General features: G+C 42.7%; 1 protein-coding gene across 3 annotated transcripts in view; it reads left to right on the plus strand.

The window, feature by feature from the left end:
- The window catches only part of ITPR2 (inositol 1,4,5-trisphosphate receptor type 2), a 444,101-nt gene that overhangs the window by 247,025 nt on the left and 189,820 nt on the right, over positions 1-7,256 (plus strand). The gene's annotated exons all lie outside the window — the stretch shown is intronic.

A 7,256-nucleotide genomic window follows, 5' to 3' on the forward strand; every position in this document is an offset into this window, starting at 1 on the left:
TGCATAAGATGAAGAACTGCCCAGAAGGCCTTTTGATGCTGAGATACTGTGAGGGCATACTATACTTCCCTCCAGTTCCGCCCCACATGCCACACGCCACATGCCACACTCCAGTGGTGTGCCATTGAGGACAGAGACTGGAGATCTTATTCACTGCGATATTCCCTGTGTCCAGCATTGCACTCTGCACGCAGTTGTTGCTCATTGCTTACTGACGGACTGATTTACAGAACAGGAATAAATGTTATCAACTCTCTGCGAGTACAACCTGTCGACCTTCACTAATCATATCCAAGAAATAGATTCTAGAAGTATCGTGTCATGCTCTACTTTGCATCTCTTTGTAGCTCAGGAAAGGGCAGGTTTCTTGATACTTAACACCACTGCCAAGTTTGGCCAGCAGCAGAGAGAGCTACAACACAGCGAGCTGGTGAGGGAGACTGTCTTGCAGACAGCAGCATGTCCGATGGACTTTGTATTTGTAGTCTTTGCTTGCTGTCTGGCTTGGAAAGCAAAGGGGGAAGAAAAAGGGGTATCCCCAGACATCATAACAATGGGACCTCAGCCAAGGGAGCCTGGAACAAAGGAAGGATGACCAGATATGAAAGCAAATGGGAGAAAGACTACAGCCACTGGGCTTCCCTTTCCCGAGAAGGACAAGCAAAAGACACAAGCCACAAAGGAAGTGGGGTCAGCCCACTGTTAAAACTAGAACATGGTAGTAACTAAGGCCCAGGGGAGAGGCTTAGGCTCAGTCATCTGAACTGGGAAGCTGAGTTTGTCACATTAACTGGACTAAGTAGCCACTGAGTCCACCATCTATTGCAGCATCAGGCTCTCCTGCCGCAGGACAAGGTCGGTGTCTGGGACTGCTGTGTGCTGCTACCGTTGTGGAAAGGAAAAGGGAGATCAATGTTGGGAAATAGATGGGGTGTGATCCATTTCACTTCTTCTATCAGATACACTCATCTCTGGACTAGTGTTTGGACAGGTCTTCAGAGAATAGATAGACAACCTCCTTAGTGCGTATGGCACCAAAGTGCTATAACTAATTGTTCTTTAACTATTGTTGACCACATCTCCAGAGAAGCTATCTGCAAAGCAACAGTGTGTGTGTGTGTGTGTGTGTGTGTGCGTGTGTGTGCGCGCTTGGACCCTCACAATAAAATCTCCGAGGAGGCAGTCTTTTTCTGCAGTTTATAGATATGAAGACTGAGACCCAAAGGGTGGGATGATTTAGTAAAAATCATACCATTTGTAATGGGCAAAAAGCAGGGATAGGATTCAGTTTTCTGATTGTACTGGGTATATGAAGCTTCTCCACATGGTAGCGGATTAAAAAATGCTGGGGGAAATAAATGATCATTTAAATTTGATTTTACATTTTGGAACCACCTCCTGGAGATTTTTACTCCTTTGACTACCTCTAGAAGAAGGCTCAAAGTTCAAGAAACCTTAAAAAAAAATAACAATAAAAAGGGAAATGTATTCTCGCCCACTTTCAGTAACTAAAGTGTGCGCTCTGAATGACAGTTACAGCTCACACTTGGTGGTGTTTACTAGCTAATAAAAGCCACATACCTGCATAAATGCTTCACAGTTTTAATTCCCTTAACCCTCGTAATAATACATTCAGGAAACTGCAGCACAGAAAGGTAACAGAACTTGCCCAAGGTCACAGAGCAAAAAAACAAAAAAACAAAACAAACAAACAAAAAAACGTGATGGAGCTGGGATGGAAACCCAGGCCGTCGGGCTCCAGAACCCCTGTTTACAGTCACTACGTGAGACTGTCTTTCGTTGCATTCTCTGTTCAGCTTACGAAGCTGCAGGAATGTCACCCATGGCTGTCAGAGGAAAACGATTTTCTTGTGAAAATAACATTACCACCTGAAGATACTGCTTCTTGCCTTTAATGATTTTGAGCATCTGCCCTTCACTGATTCCTTCAGGGGAGGCTTGGTCTCTGCACATTTCATCTGGTGCTGGGGAGTCTCAAGCCTTTTGTTTTTTTAAATAAACCTTAGTTACTTACAATAAAACAACACAACATGTTGAATGTTTACAGATAGTTCAGTGCAGTTGTTGTGTTTATCTTTCCTCAGTTGTGCCTAGCTTTTGGAAGAGTTTTTAACTAAAACTCCAAGTCTAGACTATACTACTTGTACATTGATGGCAGAAGGGAAGCAAATGCGACGTGTTTATGAACACACGTAGCAGCTCGGTCTAATGCATCTGTGGTACAAAGCAATCTAAATGAGGGCATGTGAACAATTCAAATCAGATCAACTGCTTATAATTAATATCACATCGATGGGATAATGCTGAAGATACCAGCTCAGAGACATGCAGTTATTGTTGCCAGATTTCCATCCCAGGCATGAGTTTCATTTTCTCCCAAAACACCAAAGTACAGTAATCAGGGGAGTACTTCCTAAAAGGTAAGTAGGAACCAGCGATAATCTCACACTTGGGTGTAACTCTGAGAAGGATACTCTCATTAGGCTTCCCATCGTGGACCACCATGGTGCGTGCTGTTATTTATTCATTGATGCCTTCTGCAAATAGGCTGCACTGTTGGGAGAGGTGGCTGAGACCCCCGCCCCCATAGCAGAGTTGACAAGGCCCCTGGCTGCTAGGCCGATGCCCATGCTCTTGGAAGACAACGGTGATCTCAGTTCCACCATACTTCTACCATCTACCCTGGCCCCACTGTTAACTCGGTGACGTTCCGTGTCTCCTTGCCCTGACCTGCCATTTCTCTCCCCCTCTGTCTGTCAGGCTCTTCCTCTCCTGCCCCTTCCCACTCAGCAAACACTCCTTATCCTTACCTCCTTCTCTACGAGTTCCCTCCACTTTCTGGCTTTAAATGAAGACTCACTGCCCCCTGAGGCCACCCCGCTTTCTCAGCAGCTCTGTTAAGTAGCCTGTCTTTTCTGTCTCATCTGTCATTTGAAGAGGTTTTGTGTCCTTGTTGCTTCTCATTGTCATTTCTAAACTGAGTCCCCTGCCCTTTAAAAAAAACCCCCTCAGCTCCTTTGAGGGTAATCAAGGCCCTGTATCAAGGCTCTGACTGTATCACCTTGGCATCTGCCAACATCCTTGTCACTCCCTGTCATCCACCCAAGATTTCGGAACCTGGCTCACATTTGCGTCTGGGCCCCAGAGCTGCCATCGTCTGGTGTGATTTTAATCCACGTGGGCTGTGCATCCGACACTCTGGCTTCTCAGGGCCTTGACCTCTGCAGCTGCATTGACCTTCTGCCCTCCACATCTGTCACCCACTTTTTCAGTAACACCTGGGAAGTTTTCAGCACCAGGGACTGGTGCTTCATAATAGCTAGTTCAGGCATCCCATTGGTTGACCTTTACTCTTTCCCATTCAGCTTGCTTGTTTAGCTGCCCCAGTGACGACTGCCCTTTGACCTAATCAGAACCACTGGCCTCTCTTGTTTCCCAGTTGCTCAGCTCGCTCCTTCCCTCTGCTTATTAACTTGAGGTTTCAGAGTCACAAACCCAACTGTTGAGCAGCTGTTTAAGAGAGGGCATAACAAACAGTCCTGGCAAAACAGCGTGGAAGAGGGGAGGGGTGGTTCCTTATGAGAGAATTGGAGCATTGTTGCCAAAAGATGGGGGAAAGGATGCCAGGCAGGCCAAACCAAACAGCAACCACTCCAATTTCTTCTGTCATTTCTTCTCTGGACTGATTGAGTTATTTAGATTATTTAAGTTATTTGGCTGGTTTTCTATTCATGTTGCACTTAACTCTGTATGCCACTTCTTTCCAAATGCAACCAGAAATCTTGGCTCACAGTTCCCTTTACAAAAAAAAGCTTCCACTCACTATGTACACAGGCACGCTGTGTTCTCCAAAATTGCAATGACTGAGGCTATCTTTCCTCAAGGCTGAGTAAACATATGGGTGTGAGAGCGCCACTTCTCAGTCTGTAGCCTTTTGACAAGGCATCTGCTGCAACATTTTTTGTTCTTGGATCGTGGACTGTTGTTTGCTGATTGTTTTTATAAATCTGAATCTTTGAAATCTTGACTGGCATCAAAGTTGTTCTTTTTGGAGTCTTTGCTCCTTTCTATGCACCATCTTTTAATAGTTGTCTCATAACACACCACGTTTTTCTTATGAAAAACTTCTCTTTCAACAGTGGGGGTAAAATGTCTAACTCAAAAACTTGTGGGTTGTTTTGCATTTGAAACCGTTGTTCCTCTATGTGGCTACATGTATTGGCCTTGGAGTGATGGCTCTGCATTAATTTTGCAAAAAGAAGTCATGAGAGTACCTCAGGAAGACATTGGAGCTTAACTTTCCCATCAGCTTGACTCAGTCCCAAGGTAGATAATTATTCCTTCTTACTCTGAAAGTATAAACTTTAAAACTGAATCGTGATTTGGAACTGGGCCTTGAATACCCTATTCAGTATGTTCACTAATGGCATTTGATGCATGTTAATTCCTAATCATACCTGTGCGTGAGAAGATAATTGGAAATTCTGCAATGGGTGAGACAGGGAGTGCAGCTTCCACTGAAGGGTGTTATTTAGGGACTGTGGATAAAGTTTCGCTGGACTGTGTGTCCTCTGCCATCTTTAACTGGTACATATAGAGCATCGTAAGTGCTATAGGCAACTTTGGGGGTTAACTCCTATTTTATTTTACTGCTACTTCTAGGGATCAATAATTCAGCACATTTTTAAATTGTTTCAATTACTGCTCAATTAATACAACAATTTTTTAACGTTAAGAATAAAAGGCACCTTACACGGATACTGGACCTTAAGTCCTGTTGGCAAACGCCATCCGTGTGCGAAGCCAGTGACGGCAAACACAGTAAGTGACTGACTTGGAAGGAACATTAGTTGATCACAGTGCCGCGGGCTCTTCTCTTCCTCAGCAGCCTACCTGTTCAACATTCAATTTAATCTATTTTAAGAGGTAGATTATAGGCTCTCATTATAAGATCCTGAAAGAGATGCTCCATTCTCAGGATTTCATAAGTGGTTTGGGTTTTCATTTTCATTTTTTGAAGGCAGAATACTCTATTATTAATGGAGAGTTAATAAATTGGAACATATGGTGACTCACTGATGAGTGATGAAATTGTTATTTCTTCAGCTTTACCTAGAATCATGTAAAAATTACTTTTAGAGTTGAAGAGATTCTTATGTTTTGCTATCTCTAAAGGCTGTGTCACGGGTTGGGAATGTATCTCACAGTTGAGATCAAGCCCTGTTTCTTCTGGGGTCTGTTGGCCAGAGTCAGCTCTGTTCTGCATCTGCCATTTTCTGAGAGTAAAATGAGATTCACATGTTTGCATACCATTGTATTCTTGCCAAGGATACTTGCTGGAAGGAGCATGCTGACTATTTCTGCTGTGCCTCTATTGTAGGGAGGGAGGAGAATCTCACAAAAATTGGACACTATTCCAGAATTCGGCCAGACGCTGAGGAGTAAATGAAGGGCTCGCTCTGCCAATGGCTAGTGATTCCACATGGTTAGGAGGACAGATGCCTTGAGGAGTGTTCTTCTGGTTCAGAGATGAGGCACCAGAGAGAGACTGTTTGGAGAAAGCCTGGCCTCACGTGTATGGTTTTAGTTGATAACCAACAGTTATTGAGAACCTGCCATATGTTATATCTCATGCTTTGATTAGATACAAAGGAATGATATTCCACCTCTGTTAGTTTTCTGGGGCTGCCATTACAAAATACCACAGACTGGCCAATGACAGAAACTTCTTTTTTCACAGTTCTGGAAGCTGGATATTCGAGACCAAGGTGTCATCAGCAGTTGTGTCTTCTGAGGGCTGTAGGGGAAGGATCTGTTCCAGAATCCTCTCCTTGGCTTGTAGATGGCCATCTTCTTGGTGATTTCACATGGTCTTTCCTCTCTTCATGTGTCTTTGTCCAAATTCCTCTCCTCGTAAGGACACCAGTCATATTGGATTAGGGCCCACTCTAATGGCCTTGTTTTCATTCAATGAACTGGTTAAAGACACCATCTCTAAATATGATTCTGTGATGAGGTCATGGGGTTAGGGCTTCAACATAAGCATTTTGGGGGTGATGTGACTCAGCCCATAACAGCACCTCAGGCTTTTAACTACGTACAGATAAGATGTGCACAGACGTTTCTGTGTGCGCGTCTCGTGTTCGTTTTGTTGAGGGTGGCCAAGATGCACTGAGCAGACCGCTGGCATCTGCAGACAGAGATTTAGGAAGTTCCTTTTAAACACTATATTTAAATCAGTCTAAACCAACACAGGAACATAGAAAAGGGATTTTGCTTTCTTCCTGTTTGATGTCTTAATGTTGAAATCAGACAGATGATTGGCGTGAACACCCCAGCGACACTGATGGGCACAGGGACAGATGTTTGGCATTGAATTGAAACATTAATTTGTTCTGCCTGGTTCTGAAAACACTAAATGAGCATTTTGAAAATTTGAAAGACTTTTAATGTTTGTGATATTCTTCAGCCTTGGACTGACTCTTGGAAGCATAGACCAGTTTATTTTTTTTCTGGAACACTTTGACAATGTTTCAGCACAACTGTGAAGAATTAGAAGTTTCAGATATAGTCTCTGGAGTTCCTGTATGTACTACAAATGACATTAAATGATTATTCTGGAATATCATTTTAGCAGTTTGTCATTCTGGTCCTCTCATAGCTAAATATGTGCTTAAATGCTTCACTGAAAAATGTACGTTTTCTGGAGGAATGGTTGATTACTATTTACAAGTTACGTAAACCACACAATTTTATATTTATTTTGTAAGTGGCCAGTTAATTTTTATATCCACAAAGAAATAAAGTTAATTTAAAAAGACAATCATGCAAACAGGAATACCACTTTTAGCCCATGACACAGCCTAACCTGAATGCCTTATTCCTTGTGCCTCTGTGTGGGAGCTAACAATGAAATATAAACTTGCTTTATTTTAAAAAAGAAAATGAGTCAAGGTGTAGTGTTACTTTTGTAAATATCCCGGTTTGTAGGATATTTTACTGATATTGTAGGGCAGCATTATTTTCTTCTCTTAGGTGTCTAGTTTTTCTACTCCCTGCATATTTTAAAACTGTTCTCTCATGTCAACAAAGGTAGGAAAAGCAGTGTCAGAGAAAGAGAATTCAAGACCATTCACAGCATAATTCCTTCTGTCCTCCACGAGTAACTATTTGCATAGCTAAATGGAGATTATGGATCATTTTAATTTTGATTCTGGTATAATCTCTCCCATGAG

This window comes from Phyllostomus discolor, chromosome 2, assembly GCF_004126475.2.
Source record: "Phyllostomus discolor isolate MPI-MPIP mPhyDis1 chromosome 2, mPhyDis1.pri.v3, whole genome shotgun sequence".
In the NCBI taxonomy this organism is placed as follows: Eukaryota; Metazoa; Chordata; class Mammalia; order Chiroptera; family Phyllostomidae; genus Phyllostomus; species Phyllostomus discolor.